This window comes from Oncorhynchus clarkii, chromosome 3, assembly GCF_045791955.1.
Source record: "Oncorhynchus clarkii lewisi isolate Uvic-CL-2024 chromosome 3, UVic_Ocla_1.0, whole genome shotgun sequence".
NCBI lineage: Eukaryota > Metazoa > Chordata > Actinopteri > Salmoniformes > Salmonidae > Oncorhynchus > Oncorhynchus clarkii.
The window spans coordinates 10,211,650-10,238,852 of NC_092149.1; the positions used below are offsets into that span (position 1 = coordinate 10,211,650).

Genomic DNA, 27,203 nt, shown 5'->3' on the forward strand with positions numbered 1-27,203 from the left:
GGGTGAACGAGGTAGTTAGAGAAGATGAGGAGCAGCTGGGGGAAGGAGAGGAAGAGAAGGTAACCTAATACGACCAGCAGAGGGAGACGGAGTGAAGAGAAAGAATGACAATACATGACACTACCACTCATTATAGCCTATACTGCCTATTTAAATGGATGAGATTAATTGCCATATAAAATGAGTTTGGGGAGGGGGAAATAGGTAGGCCTATAGCTTGCATGGAATAAGAAACGAGTGGTCGGAAATTGGCTTGGCTTTTACAGCACAGAAACGTCACTGTTATGGACTTTGCATTTCCTCTATACAACATTCTATCAATAAGATGTCAGTGTGGATTGCTTACTACCTGCTTTATCAGTTCATCTGGGATGGTTTAAGTGTGTTCCCAGACAGCACTGTATCTTTCCTCATAATTTACTATGCCAATAAGAGAGGAGGTGCCAGGGAACGTTCAAGCATTACCTCCACTGGACAGTGAGAGAGCGAGAGAGTCAGAGAGAGATAGAGGGAAAGGGACAGAGAGAGAGTCAGAGAGAGAGAGAGGGACAGAGAGAGAGGGAGAAAGAGAGACAGACAGACAGAGAGAGAGAGCAAGCGAGAGACAGAGAGAGAGAGCGAGAGAGGGAGAGAGAGAGAGAGAGAGAAAGCAATCAGAATCAATGACTTCATTTTCTCCAGTTGATAAGAAGCGCGACCCATTCACAGTCATGGTGAATGGAACTTGCTGATAGTCAGGCCCAGAGTGTAATTTAATGAGGGAAACATGTATAATATCTGACACTGTTGGCCTACCGTGTCTTCGAAAAGTATTCAGACTCCTTGACCTTTTCCGCATTTTGTTATGTTACAGCCTTATTCTAAAATGGATTAAATAAATAAAAATCCTCAGATATCTACACAAAATACCCCATATTGACAAAGCGAAAACAGTTCCTTAAATCCCTTATTTACATACTGTAAGTATTCAGACCCTTTGCTGTGAGACTCAAAATTGAGCTCAGGTGCATGCTGTTTCCATTGAACATCCTTGAGATGTTTCTACAACTTAGGCTGTAGTCCACCTGTGGTAAATTAAATTGATTGGACATGATTTTCTAAGGCACACACCTGTCTATATAAGGTCCCACAGTTGACAGTGCATGTCACAGTAAAGACAAAGCTATGAGGTCGAAGTAATTGTCCGTAGAGCTCAGAGACAGGATTGTGTCGAGGCACAGATCTGGAAAAGCATTCCTGCAGAAAACATTCCTGCAGCATTGAAGTTCCCCTAGAACACAGTGGTCTCCATCATTCTTAAAAGGAAGAAGTTTGGAACCACCAAGACACTTCCTAGAGTTGGCTGCCCGGGCCTTGGTCAGGGAGGGGACCAGGAACCCGATGGTCCCTCTGACAGAGCTCCAGAGTTCCTCTGTGGAGATGGGAGAAACTTCCAGAAGGACAACCAGGCATTTATGGTAGAGTGGCTAGACGGAAGCCACTCCTCAGTAAAAATCACATGAAAACTTGCTTGGAGTTTGCAAAAAGGCACCTAAAGACTCAAACCATGAGAAACATGATTCTTTGGTCTGATGAAACCAAGATGGAACTCTTTGGCCTGATTGCCAAGTGTCACGTCTGGAGGAAACCTGGCACCATCCATAAGGTGAAGCATGGTGGTGGCAGCACCATGCAGGACTGTAGTGGAAATAGGAGATTGAACAATCTCCATAAATGGGTCGTGTAGATGGCGCTATAGGACTTGAATTAGCCTATTCCAGAGAGAGGGGCAGGGCATTATTACATCGAGTTTGATGAATAGCAACAAAATAGGCCAATTTGTTCATCTGACCCAAGTAGGCTATTACAGCTAAAAAGTCGCATATGCTTTTCTTAATAAGTCATCCTTATTAAATGTGTAAACCATTTCAAAGCCACCAGTGTATTACGAATGACGTTACTGCAGTGTTGTAATTTTCTTCCGGGTTGGGCTGGAGAGGGAGGATGCTTTCATATCGGGATCACAGTCATTGGGTGCGATGCTGCCTCTGGGTGCTCTGCAACCGACAGCCGCCCGACCGACTGCCGCAGGGGCTTTCTGAACCCGAGCCGAGTGCTGCCTACACACACAAGCTACCAGCTCTCATACTCGGCAAAATTGCTCTGCTATCACGTACTGACCTAACAGTATACGATGTTTTCAATGGACGCCGTTTCGCAAGACATTTTTTAAGTCGCAGTTTTCGAACATGGAAATGACCTCTTCTTCTCGGATTATTTTTGGGGTACAACTGTGATCTCTTCATCACACATCGACTGGAGCAGAGTCAGACACTCCATTTGCTAGCGCATGCGAACATCTCGTCTTTGGCAGTTAGCTTGGTAACGTTAGTCGACGTGTCTAGCTTTCTGGATGTTTAGTGTCCATAATACTGGATTTAGTTTTCAGTTGCCCCTGGCATCGAGCTAGTTTTAGATTGGGTATTGTTTTAAACACCATTATCTAGCTAAAGCTGGCTAGCTGCGTGTTATAACAAGCAAGGGAGATTTTGTTCGTCGAAGCACATCTGACTGGTTCGAGATCAGCAGGGGGTTCGTTGGGATACGGAATGCGACTCGCTAAATAACCAAGCCTCGGCTACACAGGAGAAACCACATACATTTCTCCGTTTTCATTCAAAAGGTACGTATTTAAATGTTAGCAAATAATACCCGACATGTATTGCTGGAAAAGTGGTGTTGAATTGTGTTGTTTATGCTAAACCAGTCGGCAATTGAGCTAGCTAATCCATAACCAGCTAGCTGGCAAGCAAGCACTGCCGTTGTCGATGATTGACAGCGTCTGGCCAGGTAACGGTAACTAACGGTCACATGGTCGGCTGGAGGAAGGCTGGATATGTTGTGTTGGACTGTGTAGACCACGACAGGAAATATATGCCTGTACATGAAAAGCTGCTGTGTAATTTCAATGTTCATGCTGTCATCAATTATACTACTGAAATATGTATTTTACTGTAGCAAGTAAAACATCTAGTCTTTGCTTAAACTGTCCCCAAAATGTTTATTTTCTGTGAGCATTTGGATGGAATGGTCTAACTACTCACAAGTGCTCTTGTTATGATGATATATTGCTCACAATAATAACTTATCACAAAATAGCATTGACCTGAAAGTAAGCCAAGGTTTAGACCTAGTCACTAACACTTCATATAGCCTATTGTTAGTTGCTCCCCGTGTCTGTATTAATGTCAGTAGGCCTACTTAAAATAGCCTTGTAATGGAGTGGTTTGGGTAGCTATCACACAAATGCAATAAGTAACAGCCCCTATTCCAACCAACTCTAGTATAATGAAATCATCAAAAGTACTAGTGTAACAAATGAACATCTTTACAATAGTAATTACAGCGTTACAACACATGTATAAGAGCAACTAAATATGACTGTATGACTTCTTACCACCAGCTGTGAACTCTGAGTCAGTTGGAGTCGGTCCAGAACGAGGCCTATAGCCATGCATGCCTCTCCCAGCTCCAGCTTGTGCTCTACAATAGGCCTGAAGTTGATTACATTTCACGTAACCTAATCCGGATGGGACCTTTTATAGAGGCGTGTTAATGTATGTGGATTCCGGGCCAGAGCAGGTCTATGTGTGTGTGTGTTTCTGTGTGTGAAAGAGAGTGTTTGTCTTTGTATGCGAGCAGAGCGAGCCAGTGAGCGTGCACTCACAGTGCTGTAATTATACATCTGATAGATAAGGAAATGGATTCACAATCAATCCTGTAACTCTCTGGCTGCAGATGAAGATGTAGGGGAATGAAATTAGTCTGTCATGTTTCTCCAGGGGCAGGAAGAGATGGGCATCCATTATTTATACTCTGTGCCTGTGGATGAGGCCCAGGCTCTGTGGCTCTGGCTTGCACAATAGGAGAACATGTGCAGAACAGAGCAGCGCTGGAGGGAAACTATCTGGCCTTATCTGTTAGCATGGGCCCCCCGCTACCCAGAGCACAATGTGGCCAGAGGGCATGGATGGCTGTGTACACTGAAACACAACACTGTGTTATTGCTTACAGCAGCAGAGAGCTGAGCTTGGAGTGACGACTGCAGCTGAACCGCAAAGAGGGAGAGAGAATACAGTTGTCCTTTAGCAACAGTTTAAATGTAATGACAGTTGCACAAGCTCTCTCTCTCTCTCTCTATCCCTCCCTCACACACACACACACACACACACACACACACCCTTTCTCAAACCATGTGTGACTTCAGGCATTTGATGTTCAAAGCCCCTCTAAGTCCTCGGTCTGGCGATGTTGTGCCATGTTTTGAATCCCCCCTCAAGTGAGACTGAAAGTTATTGTGTCATGTTTACTACCCTTCTACAGTGGAAATGCTGTGGGTTAGCCAATAGCCAAGCCCTGTTTTAAGGCATTACTGTCCAGCATTCACAGGAAATGAATCATGTTCCTCAATTCAAGGCCGTGGCGTCTGCATGATGTGTTTCCTGTCCTGCTGCGTGTTCAGGTCCAGACCACAGCAGATGTGCTCCCCTATTTGGTGTGTGTGTGTTTCTGAGTCTGTCTGTGTGTTTCTCTAAGAGAGTGGATTTAGTGAGTGTGTGTAGTTTGGAGTTGCTCTGGTGGAACAATAGCTCTATTCTGCGCTGTCTCTCTGGAGGAAGGCAGCGTTGGTTCTCCCTGAGCTGTGCCAGTGAGGCAGGCTCAGACTCAAACTGGGTGACTGGGGTTGGGTAGGATTGGGTTTCCCCAGCCACCTGGAGCTCCCAGCACAAGAATGCCATTGTTCCCTCTGGTCCGTGGCCGGAACACAGAACCCTGCAGACTGGGGATGAGGAGTCACCCTGTATCACCTGATATCTAAACCCTGTATCATTATAACTGACCCACAGAGATCTATATCACTGCAGCCTGTAGATTTTAGTCATTTAGCATACGCTCTTATCCGGAGAGACTTAGAGGAGCAATTAGGGTTAATTGCCTTGCTCAAGGGCATCTCGGCAGATTTTTCACCTAGTCGGCTCAAGGATTCGAACCAGCAACTTTTCAGTTAATGTCCCGCTAGGTTACCTACCAGAATCCCATATTAAGAACTCAGACTGACCTTCATCACTGGCCCATGTAGCCTAGGCCTAGTTTATCTCCCTGTGTCGAAGGCTGGGACAGGGGAACAACACTAGGAGTGGGATTAAGTTGGATATTGACGCTGATCCAAGGTCGTGTTGTCTTTTCACATAATGGGTAAAGTTAGGATTTGGGGAAGGCAAGCTGATCCTAGATCTGTGCCTAAGAACAACTTCTGTCCAGAACGGGATGAATTGGATGGTTATCTATTTTATAGTTAGAAGGAAGGAAGGAAGGAAGGAAGAAGGATGTACTGTTGTATTTCCTGTTGATCCCCAGTATTGATCGATGCAACTGACACGACAATGAGATTATCTCAGATGATCGCACCACAACGCTACTGATGTTAGCTAATAAGATGATGTCATAATAACAACAACAGCATCACTCAGACACACATAGGGGGCTATACCTCTGATGGCTATAAGGAAAGCTGCTGCCAGAGAGAAAATTCTCTCTCACCTTCTTTCTCTATCCTTAACTCTTCTATCTCTCTCTCTCTCTCTCTCTCTCTCTCTCTCTCTCTCTCTCCATTGTTTTTTAAACATGACGCGAGCTGCAATTTCTTTTCTAGCTTTCAAATAGGCATGTAGTTCTCCAATCCTCTGCAACTCTTCCCCAGGTCCTTAGTGCACTACTTTCTATTGTACACTATGTTTTCTGTCAACCTGGTCAAATAATGGTTCATAAAACAACCAAAATATGTTTTATATTTTCCAAAATTGTTTTCTCAGTTATATTTTTCCTGGTTTTAGATTGTTGAGGCTTTTGACTTTCAAAATTACCATTGTTCATAGAGAAACAATGAAATTTGATCTTCTGTTAAATCACATCGAAAAACCTTTTTTTAGGTCTGGAAGAAAACTAACACATTTTTATTTTAGAGTGTAATTCCCCTTTAATTGGCATCTATCAAGTGAGGAATGTGCTGAGGAATGTGCTGTCTAATGTGCCAGTCTAGCCATGGTTCTGTAAGCTACTGCTGCTGCTCTTTTCATGGTTTGAAGTTTGAAAAGAACAAATAAAAATAGAAATTATATACTTACTCATGATATACTTCTGCCAGGTAAGCCTACTTTGCAGGTAACATTATATCTAGAACGTTTTGGGGAAAGTATTTCAGTCAACCCACAAGATGGTTTTCACATCCACTGGCTACACACAGAGTGATAGACAAACACCTGCACCACACAGACAGACAGGGGAAATATTGCTGGAAATAAATATGCAGACATTGTGTTAGGTTTGGCTTTTTAAGCCAATAGTGTCTAACCAGGGGTGGGATGATGTCAATGTTGTGTTGATTAGATAGTAGCTGACTGCTTGCTGTGTCTAATACTTGTGAGATTTGTTAATGACTGTTTGCGGTGGAACATGTGAAAATTGCATGTACTTTCAGAATTGTTTGGCAAGCTACTCATAGGTAGGCTCGCGATTGACCTGTTGGAGACTCCTGGTTTACAGAGACTCATGGTGAAATCTGACTGATGCTGATCAGAACTGTCATTGATTGTAGTGTCACGCCCTGACCTTAGAGAGCCGTTTTATTTCTCTATTTGGTGAGGTCAGGATGTGATGTGGGGTGGGCAGTCTATTTTTTGTATTTCTTTGTGTTTGGCCCGAGTGTGGTTCCCAATCAGAGGCAGCTGTCTATCATTGTCTCTGATTGGGAATCATACTTAGGTAGCCTTTTTCCCACCTATGTTGTGGGATCTTGTTTTTGTACAGCTCTTGTAGCCTACAAAACGGTACGGTCGTTTTGGTTTCACTTTATTTTGTTGCTGGTTCTCATTTAAATAAATATGATGACCACAAATTACGCTGCGCCTTGGTCTCCTTCAAACAACGCACGTTACATGTCGACACACACACACACACACCGAGAGAGCCCTGTTTTACAAGATATTCATATTGAAAGAACAGTTTTGACACAAGGAGGGTTTTTCTTGACTGAGGCTAGTCAGGCAAACATCAGCAAATAGCTTAAAGATTCTCTATTTGATCAGTCAATTTTTAGCTAATGTACTGTAAAAACACTCAAATCAAACTGGGTTTTGGATTTCAACATTGACTGACCTTCGGAACAGGAAGATGTCATAAATGAAACATACTCTGATTTTATTTTTCATCTTCAAAAGGTTCTGAATTTTAGAAGGGCCTTATTTATGAAGATTGTGTCTAGCATCTTTCAGAGACGTCTGTAGCATCTAGGCTACCACAGGCTCTCCATAATCCTAGTGCAGTGTTGATCAGATACATTCACTCTACCAGTCTGCTTCATCATGTTCTTCTCTCTGATCTGATGGTCTGATATAAACTGATATACTGCACACTCCTTACCTGGGAGTTTTTTTCCGGATGTTTGTCATAGTTAGATCAGATAGCAGAGGCACTGATTGTAAACTCAGAGTGACCATGGAGAGAGAAGGAGCGAGATACAGAGAGGGGAGTGAGGCAGAGGGGTGGCGTGAGAGAGAGAGCACCATGTTACTGTTTTTGCCTCTCAGGCTTTGTGTGTGTGTGTGTGTGTGTTGTGTGTGTCCTCTGGCTGCTCATAGGGTCATATCAGGGATAGAATTGCACGCAGAAGTGGGTCAGGTCAGCCTGTGCCACTGGGGAGCCTTGCCAGCTCCACACACACACACACACACACTGAGTGTACAAAACATTAGGAACTCTTTCCTTGCTCTTTCCATGACATAGACTGACCAGGTGATTCCAGGTAAAACCTATGATCCCTTATTGATGTAATTTGTAAGTCCACTTCAATCGATGTAGATGAAGATGTTGAGACAGGTTAAAGAATTATGTTTAAGACTGGAGACATACACATTCTACTGTATGTGGCCTTTCAGAGGGTGAGTGGGCAAGACAAAATATTTAAATGCCTTTGAACTAGAACTGCAATGCTGCTGGGTTTTTCACACTCAACAGTTTCCTGTGTGTATGAAGAATGGTCCAGCATCCAAAGAACATCCAGCCAACTTGACACAACTGTGGGAAGCATTGGAGTCAACATGGGCCAGCATCCCTGTGGAACTCTTTCAACACCTTGTAGATCCCACCCCAACAAATTGAGGCTTTTCTGAGGGTGAAGGGGGGTGCAGCTCAATGTTTGGAAGGTGTTCCTTATTCTTTGTACACTCAGTGTAGGTGTGTGTGTATATATATATATATATATATATACACAGTGGGGAGAACAAGTATTTGATACACTGCCGATTTTGCAGGTTTTTCTACTTACAAAGCATGTAGAGGTCTGTAATTTTTATCATAGGTACACTTCAACTGTGAGAGACGGAATCTAAAACAAAAATCCAGAAAATCACATTGTATGATTTTTAAGTAAGGAATTTGCATTTTATTGCATGGCATAAGTATTTGATACATCAGAAAAGCATAACTTAATATTTGGTACAGAATCCTTTGTTTGCAATTACAGAGAATATACGTTTCCTGTAGTTCTTGACCAGGTTTGCACACACTGCAGCAGGGATTTTGGCCCACTCCTCCATACAGACCTTCTCCAGATCCTTCAGGTTTGGGGTCTGTCGCTGGGCAATACGGACTTTCAGCTCCCTCCAAAGATTTTCTATTGGGTTCAGGTCTGGATACTGGCTAGGCCACTCCAGGACCTTGAGATGCTTCTTACGGAGCCACTCCTTAGTTGCCCTGGCTGTGTGTTTCGGGTCGTTGTCATGCTGGAAGACCCAGCTACGACCCATCTTCAATGCTCTTACTGAGGAAAGGAGGTTGTTGGCCAAGATCTTGCGATACATGGCCCCATCCATCCTCCCCTCAATACGGTGCAGTCGTCCTGTCCCCTTTGCAGAAAAGCATCCCCAAAGAATGATGTTTCCACCTCCATGCTTCAAGGTTGGGATGGTGTTCTTGGGGTTGTACTCATCCTTCTTCTTCCTCAACACGGCGAGTGGAGTTTAGACCAAAAAGCTCTATTTTTGTCTCATCAGACCACATGACCTTCTCCCATTCCTCCTCTGGATCATCCAGATGGTCATTGGCAAACTTCAGATGGGCCTGGACATGCGCTGGCTTGAGCAGGGGGACCTTGCGTGCGCTGCAGGATTTTAATCCATGACGGCGTAGTGTGTTACTAATGATTTTCTTTGAGACTGTGGTCCCAGCTCTCTTCAGGTCATTGACCAGGTCCTGCCGTGTAGTTCTGGGCTGATCCCTCACCTTCCTCATGATCATTGATGCCTCACGAGGTGAGATCTTGCATGGAGCCCCAGACCGAAGGTGATTGACCGGCATCTTGAACTTCTTCCATTTTCTAATAATTGCACCAACAGTTGTTGCCTCCTCACCAAGCTGCTTGCCTATTGTCCTGTAGCCCATCCCAGCCTTGTGCAGGTCTACAATTGAATCCCTGATGTCCTTACACAGCTCTCTGGTCTTGGCCTTTGTGGAGAGGTTGGAGTCTGTTTGATTAAGTGTGTGGACAGGTGTCTTTTATACAGGTAACGAGTTCAAACAGGTGCAGTTAATACAGGTAACCTCCTGGAGAACAGGAGGGCTTCTTAAAGAAAAACTAACAGGTCTGTGAGAGCCGGAATTCTTACTGGTTGGTAGGTTATCAAATACTTATGTCATGCAATAAAATGCAAATTAATTACTTAAAAATCATACAATGTGATTTTCTGGATTTTTGTTTTAGATTCTGTCTCTCACAGTTGTAGTGTACCTATGATAAAAATTACAGTCCTCTACATGCTTTGTAAGTAGGAAAACCTGCAAAATCGGCAGTGTATCAAATACTTGTTCTCCCCACTGTAATATATATATATATAACCACACACACTCTCTCTCTCCTCTCTCACACACACACACACACACACACACACACACACACACACACACACACACACACACACACACACACACAGGCAGGAATCACCTATCGCACACTCAACACATACGTTCTGGCTGGGTAGTGTGTCTCTGCTGTGTGAGGTTGATAATTCGCCAAGGCTAACTAACACCATGTGGGAGGGTGTGATGCCACTAAGGAATCACTGTGAGATGACTGTGTGTCTCACCATTTAAGACAGGAGAACCATAAACGTCAGGTTTTACAAACCTTTTTTTACAGCCCTGATTGGTCATCTGTAGCTCAGTAGGTAGAGCATGGTGCTTGCAATGCCAGGATAGTGAATTCCATGTATGCACACATTACTTTAAATTGCTTCAGATTGAAGCATTTGGTAAATGTAACTTTTTTTTATTTTGTGTGTGTCAGTGTCTGCCCGCTGAGCCCCACCCAGGGGCACCAAGATGCTGTATTGAACCAAGAGCTCGCCCCGCCTATGCAATAGTTTTCTATAGTCAAGAGTTCACATGATGTTAGTCATGTTTTCCATTCTAGTAAAGCCTCTCAGTTACTTCCTCTCTTATATGCTGTAATAGAACGCAGGAACCACTCAGAGCTCTCAAGGGAGTGTAGAAGTCAGGAACCACTCAGAGCTCTAAAGGAAGTGTAGAAGTCAGGAACCACTCAGAGCTCTCTAAGGAGTGTAGAAGTCAGGAACCACTCAGAGCTCTAAAGGGAGTGTAGAAGTCAGGAACCACTCAGAGCTCTAAAGGGAGTGTAGAAGTCAGGAACCACTCAGAGCTCTAAAGGAAGTATGGAAGTCAGGAACCACTCAGAGCTCTAAAGGAAGTATGGAAGTCAGGAACCACTCAGAGCTCTAAAGGAAGTATGGAAGTCAGAAACCACTCAGAGCTCTAAAGGAAGTATGGAAGTCAGAAACCACTCAGAGCTCTAAAGGAAGTATGGAAGTCAGAAACCACTCAGAGCTCTAAAGGAAGTATGGAAGTCAGAAACCACTCAGAGCTCTAAAGGAAGTATGGAAGTCAGAAACCACTCGGAGCTCTAAAGGGAGTGTAAAGCCTCGTGATGTTTATGGTGCTCCTCTCTTAAATGGTGGAATATAATGTTTATGATGGAGAGACTCAGGACATAATGGTAGACTAGTGGTTCATGTTTAGGGTGAGGTTAGACAGATGATGACAGTGTGTACTATGTACCAGTCAGATGGACAGTGTTTCTAGTCTAATGTTTCTCTCTGGGTTTCCCAGAGCCTCAAGACAAGCTGTTCCCCCTTTTATCCAAAATGACGGATTCAGTTCTTCATCCAGTTTTTCTGCAGTTTGTTTTTCAGCTGTTTGTGTTGTTCTGCAGATTAGTATTCAGATGATGTTGTGCCAGATATCCTCCGGTCCTCTCTGCCTCCTAATAGACATAGAGGCAGAGCCTCCAGTGTCCAGTGTCCTCAACAGGGCCTAGTTTTGCCCCCCTCCCCTCCTGACAATGTGTGCTGGGGTCGTGTGTATGCGTATGTGTGGTTGTGTACGTGTGTCAGGGTTTCTGTTAACTGGCTTTTGTCCAGGAAAAAAATAGAAAAGTTGATTAAATAAAGTTGCCACAGGCAAGAATAATAATATAATTTTTAAAAAGCATTGCGAAATAATGCTTTTTAGCCGATTCATTGATGGGAAATAGTGTAATTATTCCATCCTCAAGGCAATCAAACAAGTGAACTGCTGGTACAGGGACATGGTGGAGTCGCTCAGACACTCAGTCGCTCAGACACGAGACGTATGTGGCAGGGTCTACAGGAAATCACAGGCTACAAAACAAAAACAGCCACGTCACGGATACCGACGTCATGCTTCCAGACAAACTAAACACCTTCTTTGGCCACTTTGAGGATAATACAGTCCGACCGTCTCGGCCCGCTAACAAAGTCTGCGCCCTCAAAAACAGATATTTATCTTGTTTCAGTCTTGGGGAGCGAGCTATATCTGTTCCTGTTGATCAGGCAACATCTGGAGTTTTCACAAGAGGCTGTGTTTACATCGAAGATAGAAGCAGGCCATTGGCTGCCTTCATCACGAGGGGTGTTTATGGGAGTTCTGATTGATTCCAAGTTTAACAGTTGGGCAAATTTGTGTTGAAATATTTTTTATGAGAAAATGTGCAGGAATTGAAAGTGCCAACAAATGTTATAGTCATCATAAAATAGTTTTACAGTCGTATATAAAAAATCATCTCCTCCCTCGACGGGGCTTCGGCCCACCACCCTATGTGTGCCTCTCCTTCAGCATCTGTTTTAGTATGAGATACGACCCCCACAGGAAAGGCCTGGTTTCCATGGTGTCCCCCCCTCAGAGGAAATGTAATGTGTCCAAATTCTGCTGACTCATTGAGTCAATCACACACACACACACACACACACACACACACACACACACGTCTCCAATCACAAGAGTCTTCAGTCTGTCTGTCTGTCTGTCTGTGAATGATTGAGTATGTCTCTGTGTGTCTGTCTGCTTTGTGAGTGAGTGAGTGTGTTTCATTGTCATGTGTGCTGTGCGTATGGTGTGTGTGTGTGTGTTGGCTGAGTGCCCCAGTCAGAGCAGAGCTGGTTAAGTCAGGAAGGCCTGGAGTAGACAGGCTTTAGAGGGATAACTGGGAGCAGAGCAGTACTACTCCACTCACCCTACAGACCAACAGAGCATAGCTTTCTATTGGACTGGCCTATTGTGGCCTAGCTTTCCCTTTCACAGTGGCTCGCATCTTTTTCACATGTCTGTTATTTCACCCAGCCCACTGTTGTGTGAGGGGATGAGAGATGGGGAGACCGAGAGAGTAGAGAGACCCCTTCCCCTCTCTCTTTCTCTCTTTCCTTCTCTCTCTCTCTCCTTCTGATAAGCATATCTACCCTCAGCCGCTGGGCTAGAGAACAACAGGCCCATTGTGTGTGTGTGTGTGTGTGTGTGATCAGTGGCAACCTGCCTCATGTGGGTCAGCAGCCACAGATCAGAATGACTTTTCTGGATGTCTCAACTCTGCTCCCACTAGTGTTGGGAGGAGTTAGAACAGACCTCTAGTGTTGGGAGGAGTTAGAACGGACCACTAGTGTTGGGAGGAGTTAGAACGGACCTCTAGTGTTGGGAGGAGTTAGAACAGACCTCTAGTGTTGGGAGGAGTTAGAACAGACCTCTAGTGTTGGGAGGAGTTAGAACAGACCTCTAGTGTTGGGAGGAGTTAGAACAGACCTCTAGTGTTGGGAGGAGTTAGAACAGACCTCTAGTGTTGGGAGGAGTTAGAACAGACCTCTAGTGTTGGGAGGAGTTAGAACAGACCTCTAGTGTTGGGAGGAGTTAGAACGGACCTCTAGTGTTGGGAGGAGTTAGAACGGACCTCTAGTGTTGGGAGGAGTTAGAACGGACCTCTAGTGTTGGGAGGAGTTAGAACGGACCTCTAGTGTTGGGAGGAGTTAGAACGGACCTCTAGTGTTGGGAGGAGTTAGAACGGACCTCTTGGTCTACACTGTCGAATACCAATATCACACTTCTACAATTACAATACCAAGACTGTGTGTGTGTGTGTTAAGCTTTGTGCACTGTGTGAAGAAGTGCTAAATGTAATATTGATATAGTTCTCATTTGCATTGCTACTGGTGCTGGCCCAGGTTAGGTGTGTGTGTGTGTGTGTGTGTGTGTGTGTGTGTGTGTGTGTGTGTGTGTGTGTGTGTGATTGTGCGTGACTGTGCGTGACTGTGCGTGACTGTGTGTCTGGGTCTGTGCCTAGTCAATGATAGTTACATTTTACAGCAACCAACAGTCTATTGAGTGGCTCATTTATTACTCCTACTATATCGGTGTAGCGTCTGTAGTGAGAGAGGATGGAGGGCTGGGGGGTTGCAGACAGACAGACAGACAAAGCAGTTGTGCGTTTCTGTGTGTGTTTGTGTAAAACCATATCTCAGGGTGTATCAACCTGTCCCATGGCTTCTGGCCTTTTACTGGAAGAGGAAGCGAGTGTGGTCATGTGACCAAAAATATTCAACATTTTCCCACGTGAGTCATTTGGCTGGGAATGCCAACCCAGCTGGGATTGAGAACGTTGGGAATGTCATGCTGGCGTCAGAAACATGAGGAAAATGAGAAATGTTCGGAAGAGGAGAATAGGAAAGGAGATCAGAGGGGATATGAAGAGAGGGGATGAGAGGAGAAGAGAATAGGAAAGGAGATCAGAGGGGATATGAAGAGACGGGATGAGAGGAGAAGAGAATAGGAAAGGAGATCAGAGGGGATATGAAGAGAGGGGATGAGAGGAGAAGAATCCCCGAGCCGACTAGGGGAAAGATCTGTCGATGTGCCCTTGTGCAAGGCACTTAACCCTAATTGCTGCTGGAAGTCGCTCTGGATAAGAGTGTCTGCTAAATGAGAAGAGGGGATGAGAGAGGGGATGAAGGGGAGAGGGGATGAGAGGAGAGAATAAGATGATAGGAGGAGAGGGGATAAGAGGAAAGGAGATAAGGGGGGAGAATGAGTTGGAGGGGAGAGAGCGAGAGGGATTAATAGATCTGGACTGTTACTACAGGATATAACCTACTGTAGCTAGAGGACAAGAGATCTGGACTGTGACTACAGGATATAACCTACTGTAGCTAGAGGACAAGAGATCTGGACTGTGACTGCAGGATATAACCTACTGTAGCTAGAGGACAAGAGATCTGGACTGTGACTACAGGATATAACCTACTGTAGCTAGAGGACAAGAGATCTGGACTGTGGCTACAGGATATAACCTACTGTAGCTAGATTACAAGAGATCTGGACTGTCACTAGCTACAGTTGGTTATATCCTGTAGAGGACAAGAGATCTGGACGGTGTTGGTTTGTGTAGGTGGACTGGTGTACATGTAGGCCCATGTCTGTCAATGTGGTTTCAGTGTCTATGTTGTTCCTTTTACTCTGCTCAGCAGTCACCACTCTCTGTAAACAGGAAGCAGCTCAAACAGCTCCTCAACCCTCAAACAGCTCCCCAAACAGCTCCTCAATCCTCAAACAGCTCCTCAAACAGCTCCTCAACCCTCAAACAGCTCATCCATCCTCAAACAGCTCCTAAGTCCTCAAACAGCTCCTCAAACAGCTCCTCAAGCCTCAAACAGCTCCTTCGTTGCTGCTGGAGTGAAACATGCTTTTATAAGCTCAATCATTGCACAACAATTCAAAATGCAATCGCGTGTTAAAAACTGTTTTTATGGCCGAAATTAAAAAGAGCTACTATTTTTATTTTTTTTACTGGTAATTGAAGCGTGCTTCCCATTCACTAATCAAGTGCATAGACAACGGTAACCAGGCTTCAGCACTGGTTCACACACCACTTTGCAATGAGCTGGAGGCAGTATGCATTTTGAAAACATATAGCCTACTTAATTGTTTGAAACCTGAATGTTTACATCATATTATGAGGCTTGCTTCAAAGTAGCCTAGCCAAAAAAGTATTTCACATGCCCTTGAAACCAGTAGCCTTTTCTATTTATTGGTTTTCAAATCAACTTTCTTTCATTGTCCAGTAGCCAATCTTCAACCCTATTCATATTAGCAACCCTATTCATATTAGCAACCCTATTCATATTAGCAACCCTATTCATATTAGCAACCCTATTCACATTAGCAACCCTATTCACATTAGCAACCCTATTCACATTAGCAACCCTATTCACATTAGCAACCCTATTCATATTAGCAACCCTATTCATATTAGCAACCCTATTCATATTAGCAACCCTATACATATTAGCAACCCTATTCATATTAGCAACCATATTCATATTAGCAACCCTATTCATATTAGCAACCCATGTAGTTGTTGCATCTTTAGAGCTCCTGTCTTTCTACATTTCATGTGACAGATATTTTCATCTCTGTCACATCAAACCTCTCGTATATATGCGTTGCACTGTTTTCCCGCTAACTCCATTATTGAACGAACATTCGCACGTAACCTACTGCCTTGTGCGCATTGATGCGCTTATGATGTGTAGAAATAATAGTTTATAAACTCTATACGCTAAACGTTCTAATCTGTTGCATCAGCCTCATTGCTTTTTAAAGTTTTGTTTGTGTATCCTAGACCTACTGGTTGTATGGCTTTGGGATCTATCGTCCCACAACTGTCCCAGAGTCTGTTTTGAAAAGGCTATTTATTTTGTTGCACCAATAGAATAGGTCAACTTTTCTACTATGGGTGATTGTAGATTGACAGGCTAGTGATAATCGTTAGTGGTCTTGTTGACTGAGGAAAAGTAAATGTGGACAGTTATTCTAACATCTTCAAATTAGTATCAGAATTTGATAGGAAGGACAGACGCTGTGACATCCTGGAGTTGCATGTTCTGTTAAGATGAATTAACATAATGTGATTTCTGTCATCCTGAGCACTGTGGGTGTACGCCCTCATCAGGTTAAATGACTTAAATGTCTGGAAAATTTCAATGCTACCACCATACAGGTTGCAAAATAGTTTTTCGATGTGCCGATTCCTTGGCACGTGGTTTATGAACTGATATACAAAACAACGCTGGATTCAAAGCTTAGAGCTTTTCAACTGAAATGATTATACCGAATTCTTGTTGTGTGGGGAATGTTATGAGGGGATACAACCAATGGAATGTTATGTGGTGATACAACCAATAGAATGTTATGTGGGTACAACCAATAGAATGTTATGTGGGTACAACCAATAGAATGTTATGTGGGGGGATACAACCAATAGAATGTTATGTGGGGGATACAACCAATAGAATGTTATGTGGAGGATACAACCAATAGAACCAATAGAATGTTATGTGGAGGATACAACCAATAGAATGTTATGTGGGGCATACAACCAATATAATGTTATGTGGAGGATACAACCAATATAATGTTATGTGGGTACAACCAATAGAATGTTATGTGGGGGGATACAACCAATAGAATGTTATGTGGGGGATACAACCAATAGAATGTTATGTGGGTACAACCAATAGAATGTTATGTGGGGGGATACAACCAATAGAATGTTATGTGGGGGGATACAACCAATATAATGTTATGTGGGGGATACAACCAATAGAATGTTATGAGGGGATACAACCAATAGAATGTTATGTGGGGGATACAACCAATAGAATGTTATGTGGAGGATACAACCAATAGAATGTTATGTCGGTACAACCAATAGAATGTTATGTGGGGGATACAACCAATAGAATGTTATGTGGGGGATACAACCAATAGAATGTTATGTGGAGGATACAACCAATAGAACCAATAGAATGTTATGTGGAGGATACAACCAATATAACGTTATGTGGTGATACAACCAATAGAATGTTATGTGGAGGATACAACCAATAGAATGTTATGTGGAGGATACAACCAATAGAATGTTATGTGGAGGATACAACCAATAGAATGTTATGAGGGGATACAACCAATAGAATGTTATGTGGAGGATACAACCAATAGAATGTTATGTGGAGGATACAACCAATATAATGTTATGAGGGGATACAACCAATAGAATGTTATGTGGAGGATACAACCAATAGAATGTTATGTGGAGGATACAACCAATAGAATGTTATGTGGAGGATACAACCAATATAATGTTATGAGGGGATACAACTAATAGAATGTTATGTGGAGGATACAACCAATAGAATGTTATGTGGGGGATACAACCAATAGAATGTTATGTGGAGGATACAACCAATAGAATGTTATGTGGAGGATACAACCAATATAATGTTATGTGGAGGATACAACCAATAGAATGTTATGTGGAGGATACAACCAATAGAATGTTGTGTGGAGGATACAACCAATAGAATGTTATGTGGAGGATACAACCAATAGAACCAATAGAATGTTATGTGGAGGATACAACCAATAGAATGTTATGAGGGGATACAACCAATAGAATGTTATGTGGAGGATACAACCAATAGAATGTTATGTGGGGGATACAATCACTAGAATGTTATGTGGTGATACAACCAATAGAATGTTATGAGGGAATATAACCAATATAATGTTATGTGGGGGATACAACCAATAGAATGTTATGTGGGGGATACAACCAATAGAATGTTATGTGGAGGATACAACCAATAGAATGTTATGTGGAGGATACAACCAATATAATGTTATGTGGAGGATACAACCAATATAATGTTATGTGGAGGATACAACCAATATAATGTTAGTTGGAGGATACAACCAATAGAATGTTATGTGGAGGATACAACCAATAGAATGTTGTGTGGAGGATACAACCAATAGAATGTTATGTGGAGGATACAACCAATAGAACCAATAGAATGTTATGTGGAGGATACAACCAATAGAATGTTATGAGGGGATACAACCAATAGAATGTTATGTGGAGGATACAACCAATAGAATGTTATGTGGGGGATACAATCACTAGAATGTTATGTGGTGATACAACCAATAGAATGTTATGAGGGAATATAACCAATATAATGTTATGTGGGCGATACAACCAATAGAATGTTATGTGGGGGATACAACCAATAGAATGTTATGTGGGGGATACAACCAATAGAATGTTATGTGGGGGACACAACCAATATAATGTTATGTGGAGGATACAACCAATAGAATGTTATGTGGAGGATACAACCAATATAATGTTATGTGGTGATACAACCAATAGAATGTTATGTGGAGGATACAACCAATAGAATGTTATGTGGAGGATACAACCAATAGAATGTTATGTGGAGGATACAACCAATAGAACCAATAGAATGTTATGTGGAGGATACAACCAATAGAATGTTATGAGAGGATACAACCAATAGAATGTTATGTGGAGGATACAACCAATAGAACCAATAGAATGTTATGTGGAGGATACAACCAATAGAATGTTATGAGGGGATACAACCAATAGAATGTTATGTGGAGGATACAACCAATAGAATGTTATGTGGGGGATACAATCACTAGAATGTTATGTGGTGATACAACCAATAGAATGTTATGAGGGAATATAACCAATATAATGTTATGTGGGGGATACAACCAATAGAATGTTATGTGGGGGATACAACCAATTGAATGTTATGTGGGGGGATACAACCAATAGAATGTTATGTGGGGGATACAACCAATAGAATGTTATGTGGGGGATACAACCAATAGAATGTTATGTGGGGGATACAACCAATAGAATGTTATGTGGGGGGATACAACTAATAGAATGTTATGTGGAGGATACAACCAATATAATGTTATGTGGAGGATACAACGAATAGAATGTTATGTGGGGGATACAACCAATAGAATGTTATGTGGAGGATACAAACAATAGAACCAATAGAATGTTATGTGGAGGATACAACCAATAGAATGTTATGAGAGGATACAACCAATAGAATGTTATGTGGGGGATACAACCAATAGAATGTTATGTGGTGATACAACCAATAGAATGTTATGTGGGGGATACAACCAATAGAACCAATAGAATGTTATGTGGAGGATACAACCAATATAATGTTGTGGAGGATACAACCAATATAATGTTATGTGGGGGATACAACCAATAGAACCAATAGAATGTTATGTGGAGGATACAACCAATAGAATGTTATGTGGAGGATACAACCAATAGAACCAATAGAATGTTATGTGGAGGATACAACCAATAGAATGTTATGTGGAGGATACAACCAATAGAATGTTATGAGAGGATACAACCAATAGAATGTTATGTGGTGATACAACCAATAGAATGTTATGTGGGGGATACAACCAATAGAATGTTATGTGGAGGATACAACCAATAGAATGTTATGTGGTGATACAACCAATAGAATGTTATGTGGGGGATACAACTAATAGAATGTTATGTGGGGGACACAACCAATATAATGTTATGTGGGGATACAACAAATATAATGTTATGTGGGGGATACAACCAATAGAATGTTATGTGGAGGATACAACCAATAGAATGTTATGTGGAGGATACAACCAATAGAACCAATAGAATGTTATGTGGGGGATACAACCAATAGAATGTTATGTGGAGGATACAACCAATAGAATGTTATGTGGAGGATACAACCAATAGAATGTTATGTGGAGGATACAACCAATAGAATGTTATGTGGAGGATACAACCAATAGAACCAATAGAATGTTATGTGGAGGATACAACCAATAGAATGTTATGAGAGGATACAACCAATAGAATGTTATGTGGAGGATACAACCAATAGAATGTTATGAGGGGATACAACCAATAGAATGTTATGTGGAGGATACAACCAATAGAATGTTATGTGGGGGATACAATCACTAGAATGTTATGTGGTGATACAACCAATAGAATGTTATGAGGGAATATAACCAATATAATGTTATGTGGGGGATACAACCAATAGAATGTTATGTGGGGGATACAGCCAATTGAATGTTATGTGGGGGGATACAACCAATAGAATGTTATGTGGGGGATACAACCAATAGAATGTTATGTGGGGGATACAACCAATAGAATGTTATGTGGGGGATACAACCAATAGAATGTTATGTGGGGGGATACAACTAATAGAATGTTATGTGGAGGATACAACCAATATAATGTTATGTGGAGGATACAACGAATATAATGTTATGTGGGGGATACAACCAATAGAATGTTATGTGGAGGATACAACCAATATAATGTTATGTGGGGGATACAACCAATAGAATGTTATGTGGAGGATACAACCAATAGAACCAATAGAATGTTATGTGGAGGATACAACCAATAGAATGTTATGAGAGGATACAACCAATAGAATGTTATGTGGGGGATACAACCAATAGAATGTTATGTGGTGATACAACCAATAGAATGTTATGTGGGGGATACAACCAATAGAACCAATAGAATGTTATGTGGAGGATACAACCAATAGAATGTTGTGGAGGATACAACCAATATAATGTTATGTGGGGGATACAACCAATAGAACCAATAGAATGTTATGTGGAGGATACAACCAATAGAATGTTATGTGGAGGATACAACCAATAGAACCAATAGAATGTTATGTGGAGGATACAACCAATAGAATGTTATGTGGAGGATACAACCAATAGAATGTTATGAGAGGATACAACCAATAGAATGTTATGTGGTGATACAACCAATAGAATGTTATGTGGGGGATACAACCAATAGAATGTTATGTGGAGGATACAACCAATAGAATGTTATGTGGTGATACAACCAATAGAATGTTATGTGGGGGATACAACTAATAGAATGTTATGTGGGGGACACAACCAATATAATGTTATGTGGGGATACAACAAATATAATGTTATGTGGGGGATACAACCAATAGAATGTTATGTGGAGGATACAACCAATAGAATGTTATGTGGAGGATACAACCAATAGAACCAATAGAATGTTATGTGGGGTATACAACCAATAGAATGTTATGTGGAGGATACAACCAATAGAATGTTATGTGGAGGATACAACCAATAGAATGTTATGTGGGGGATACAACCAATATAATGTTATGAGGGGATACAACCAATAGAATGTTATGTGGAGGATACAACCAATAGAATGTTATGTGGAGGATACAACCAATAGAATGTTATGTGGAGGATACAACCAATAGAATGTTATGTGGAGGATACAACCAATATAATGTTATGAGGGGATACAACCAATAGAATGTTATGTGGAGGATACAACCAATAGAATGTTATGTGGAGGATACAACCAATAGAACCAATAGAATGTTATGTGGAGGATACAACCAATAGAACCAATAGAATGTTATGTGGAGGATACAACCAATAGAACCAATAGAATGTTATGTGGAGGATACAACCAATATAATGTTATGAGGGGATACAACCAATAGAATGTTATGTGGAGGATACAACCAATAGAATGTTATGTGGGGATATAACCAATATAATGTTATGTGGGGGATACAACTAATAGAATGTTATGTGGGGATACAACCAATAGAATGTTATGTGGAGGATACAACCAAAATAATGTTATGTGGGGATACAACAATAGAATATTATGTGGGGGATACAACCAATAGAATGTTATGAGGGGATACAACCATCCCAGTTGTCCAGGTTTGGCTGTGAAGAGACAGAATCATTACATCACTTGCTTTGGTACTGTTCATATTAGAGGTCAGCCGATTAATCGGAATGGCCGATTAATTAGGGCCGATTTCATTAACAATCGGAAATCTGTATTTTTGGACGCCGATTTTGCCGATTTTTATTTTTATTCTTAAATATATATATATTTTCACAACTTTATTTAACTAAGCAAGTCAGTTAAGAACACTTTCTTATTTTCAATGACGGCCTAGGAACGGTGGGTTAACTGCCTTGTTCAGGCGCCAGAACGACAGATTTGTACCTTGTCAGCTCAGGGATTCAGTCTTGCAACCTTACGGTTAACTAGTCCAACGCTCTAACCACCTGCCTCACGAGGAGCCTGCCTGTTACGTGAATGCAGTAAGAAGCCAAAGTAAGTTGCTAGCTAGCATTTAACTTGTCTTATAGAAAACAATCAATCAATCATAATCACTAGTTATAACTACTCATGGTTGATGATATTACTAGTTTATCTAGCGTGTCCTGCGTTGCATATAATCGATGCGGTGCGCATTCGCGAAAAGGACTGTCATTGCTCCAACGTGTACCTAACCATAAACATCAATGCCTTTCTTAAAATCAATACACAGAAGTTTATATTTTTAAACCTGCATATTTAGCTAAAAGAAATCCAGGTTAGCAGGCAATATTAACCAGGTGAAATTGTGTCACTTCTCTTGCGTTCATTGCACGCAGAGTCAGGGTATATGCAACAGTTTGGGCCGCTTGGCTCGTTGCGAACTAATTTGCCAGAATTTTACGTAATTATGACATAACATTGAAGGTTGTACAATGTAACAAGAATATTTAGACTTAGGGATGCCACCCGTTAGATAAAATACAGAACGGTTCTGTATTTCACTGAAAGAATAAACTTTTTATTTTCGAAATGATAGTTTCTGGATTCGACCATATTAATGACCTAAGGCTCGTATTTCTGTGTGTTATTATGTTATAATTAAGTCTATGATTTGATAGAGCAGTCTGACTGAGCGATGGTAGGCACCAGCAGGCTCGTAAGCATTCATTCAAACAGTACTTTCGTGCGTTTTGCCAGCAGCTCTTCGCAATGCTTCAAGCATTGCGCTGTTTATGACTTCAAGCCTATCATCTCCCAAGATTAGGCTGGTGTAACTGCTGTGAAATAGCTAGCTAGTTAGCGGGGTGCGCGCTAATAGTGTTTCACATGTCACTCGCTTTGAGACTTGGAGTAGTTGTTCCCCTTGCTCTGCAAGGGCCGCAGCTTTTGTGGAGCGATGGGTAACGATGCTTCGAGGGTGGCTGTTGTTGATGTGTTCCTGGTTCGAGCCCAGGTAGCGGCGAGGAGAGATGGAAGTTATACTGTTACACTGGCAATACTAAAGTGCCTATAAGAACATCCAGTCAAAGGTTAATCAAAGGTTAATCAAATGAATCAAAGGTTAATGAAATACAAATCGTATAGAGAGAAATAGTCCTATAATTCCTAGAATAACTATAACCTAAATCTTCTTACCTGGGACTATTGAAGACTCATGTTAAAAGGAACCACCAGCTTTCATATATTCTCATGTTCTGATCAAGGAACTGAAACTTTAGCTTTCTTACATGGCACATATTGCACTTTTACTTCTCCAACACTTTGTTTTTGCATTATTTAAACCAAATTGAACATGTTTCATTATTTATTTGAGGCTAAATTGCTTTTATTGATGTGTTATATTAAGTTAAAATAAGTGTTCATTCAGTATTGTTGTAATTGTCATTATTACAAAAAAAAAAAAAAAATCAGATTAATCGGTATCAGCTTTTTTGGTCCTCCAATAATTGGTACCGGCGTTGAAAAATCATATCAGTCGACCTCTAGTTCATATATGTCTAGCTTGGTGTTTGGTCGCAGGTTCAGGATGGCTGAGAAATCACATTAACCTGGAGCTAAGTCTGCAGATTGCACTACTGGGTGATCTGAAAGCCATAGCCATTCAATCAATCATATAATAATACTCTTAGTAAAAATATTCATCTTTAATTTACTATCTGTAGAATCAATGAGAATAGAAAGGATCAGAACTTTTGTGAAACATCACAGCGCCGTTGAAGAATATTTGGCAAGTAGAAATCCAAACTGGATGGTTTTCAGAGATAGATTGAAAAATATATATATATAAAAAAATTCACCTTTATTTAACCAGGTAGGCCAGTTGAGAACAAGTTCTCATTTACAACTGTGACCTGGCCAAGATAAAGCAAAGCAGTGGTACACAAACAACAACACAGAGTTACACATGGAATAAACAGAGTCAATAACACAATAGAAAAAGTCTATATACAGTGTGTGTAAATTGCGTGGGGAGGTAAGGCAATACATAGGCCATAGTAGCGAAGTAATTACAATTTATCAAATTAACACTGAAGTGATAAATGTGCAGATGATGATGATGTGCAAGTAGAAATACTGGTGTGCAGAGGGGGCAGAAAAGTAAATAAAAACAATATGGGGATGAGGTAGGGAGATTGGGTGGGCTACTTACAGATGGACTATGTACAGCTGCAGCGATCGGTTAGCTGATCAGATAGCTGATGCTTAAAGTTAGTGAGGGAAATATAAGTCTCCAACTTGAGCGATTTTTGCAATTCGTTCCAGTCATTGGCAGCAGAGAACTGGAAGGAAAGGCGGCCAAAGGAGGTGTTGGCTTTGGGGATGACCAGTGAGATATACCTGCTGGAGAGCGTGCTGTTGATGGGAAGGGTTGAGGTTAGCTGAAGGGTGGGACTAAAATAAATAGATAACTAGTGTGAAATGTGCCATGTGTTTAATGTAGATAGTATGTATCAGCTAGAAGTAGAAGCCTAAGTATTGTTGTCCATTAATTTACTCCAATTAGGGCAGGGGTGGAAGGGTTAAGGGAAAATAATACAATAGAATGTTTGTTAAAAAAAAAATATGTATAGGGGATTGGAAATGATACAGACAATTACGTTGAAAGAACCCACACTCTATCTGCCGTATTACAGCTGATCTTCCCCTGAAAATAAATAATCATTATTTGCTGCCGGTCAAATGTCCGGAGCCACATTTTCCTAACGGAAACCCTGGTGTGTGTGTTGGCATTGTCATTGTTGTTGAGAGCAGAGGATGTCGTCCTTGGAGACCTCTCTGTTTCGGCATACGCTAGCCTCTGACACACACTTACACAGGCGTGCACACACACACACACACTTGTGGACTGTGAACAGACAGCTGGGCTGGCACACAAGCTCATACTCGAACACACACATGCCTCAACAACACACACACAACAGACATACTGCCATGGCCTAACTGCTTGCTGATGGCCAGACAGCTGTTGCTACAACAGTTACACAGCCAACTCCTTTCAGATCTCCTCTTCTACCACCCTTTCTCTCTCTTCTCTCTCTCTTTGTCTCTCTCTCTTCTCTCTCTCTCTCTCTCTCTCTCTCTCTCTCTCTCTCTCTCTCTCTCTCTCTCTCTCTCTCTCTCTCTCTCTTCCAGCTACTAGTGTGGTTGCCATGGTGGTTCTGTGAAGAGTGGTTGCTGGGCTGTGGACAGAGAGAGAGAGAGAGAAGGATGAAGGGGGGTTCTACAGCCATTCTGAGCTGACTTTACATGCTCAGAATGGCCTGACTGTGCTGAAATGGAACTCCTCCACCATGTTTAGTTCCAGAACAGTGGAGCTGTTTATTATCTGTGTTAAGGTACCATACGAGTGTGTGGAGAGAGGACTGTCCTCTACACTCCTACGCTCCTGATATCCTAACACTTCAAATACTCCTACACCCCGAGTGTGCCCCTCTGTCTCTCTCCTTCCTCAGGAATGGTATTTATACAGACAGAATGGAAACAGGGCAGCGTGGGAGAGGAGGAGAGAATGCAGAGGAGAAAGGAAAGGAGGGTGTTGGCTGAGACTGGATTCTGTAGTGCTGTTGGGGCTAGACGGAGGAGAGAAGAGGAGATGAGAGGAGAGAAGAGGAGAGGAGAGAAGAGAATAAGGTAGGAGAGGAGAGAAGGGAGAGAGGAGAGGAGAGAATAATGGAATAGAGGAGAGAAGAAGAGACGAAGGGAGGAGAGAATAAGGGAGGAGAGGAGAGAAGGAGGGAGGAGAGGAGGAGAGAATGCAGAGGAGAAAGGAAAGGAGGGTGTTGGCTGAGACTGGATTCTGTAGTGCTGTTGGGGCTAGACGGAGGAGAGAAGAGGAGATGAGAGGAGAGAAGAAGGGAGGAGAGGAGAGAAGGAGGGAGGAGAGAAGGAGGAGAGAAGGAGGGAGGAGAGGAGAGAAGAAGGGAGGAGAGGAGAGAAAAAGGGAGGAGAGGAGAGAAGAAGGGAGGAGAGGGGTTCTAGAGAGTGATGTCATAGCAGGCGTCAGGGTTTGTGGTTTTGACAGGCATAGCTGGAGCGGCCTGTTAATCACCATGATAATCATGAAGTACAGTCAGTCTCAGCTGGCGGTGGTACCCTCCACACAGTAGACGGACAGACAGACAGAAAAACAACAACAACGACGCCACGTTCATCCTGGTTATTTACAGGCCCACCCGACACGGCCCCCAACCTCTGTCTCTCAGTCCCCGTTGACGTCTAACGTCTAGTTCTACCTTCCATTGACACAGTCACACCTGGACGGCTGCCTCACTGAGCTGGGGCTACACATGACATGTATGTAGTCTGAAGAACGCCTCAGTGCCTTTAGGAAACATCACATCTCAGTGACATATGAGCGTCTAACGGTTGATGATTTATGTTTTAGCGTGTTTATATGACATTATATGTTGTTTTGAGCGGATGCGTAGGGGTGACATAGAGGGCTCTCTACTCTCTGTTAGAGCTCTCTACTCTCTGTTAGAGCTCTCTACTCTCTGTTAGAGCCCTCTACTCTCTGTCAGAGCTCTCTACTCTCTGTTTGTGCTCTCTATTCTCTGTTAGAGCTCTCTACTCTCCGTTAGAGCTCTCTACTCTGTTAGAGCCCTCTACTCTCTGTTAGAGCCCTCTACTCTCTGCTAGAGCCCTCTATTCTCTGTTAGAGCTCTCTACTCTCTGTTAGAGCCCTCTATTC

General features: G+C 42.2%; 1 protein-coding gene across 2 annotated transcripts in view; it reads left to right on the forward strand.

The window, feature by feature from the left end:
• The first annotated feature begins 2,002 nt into the window (after window positions 1–2,002).
• LOC139387613 (polypeptide N-acetylgalactosaminyltransferase 1-like) overlaps window positions 2,003–27,203 on the forward strand; it is an 80,027-nt gene continuing 54,826 nt past the window's right edge. For both annotated transcript variants that reach the window (XR_011629199.1, XM_071133986.1), the window contains exon 1: window positions 2,003–2,662. The gene's annotated coding sequence lies outside the window, so the exon portion shown is untranslated. The remainder of the gene's footprint in view (window positions 2,663–27,203) is intronic.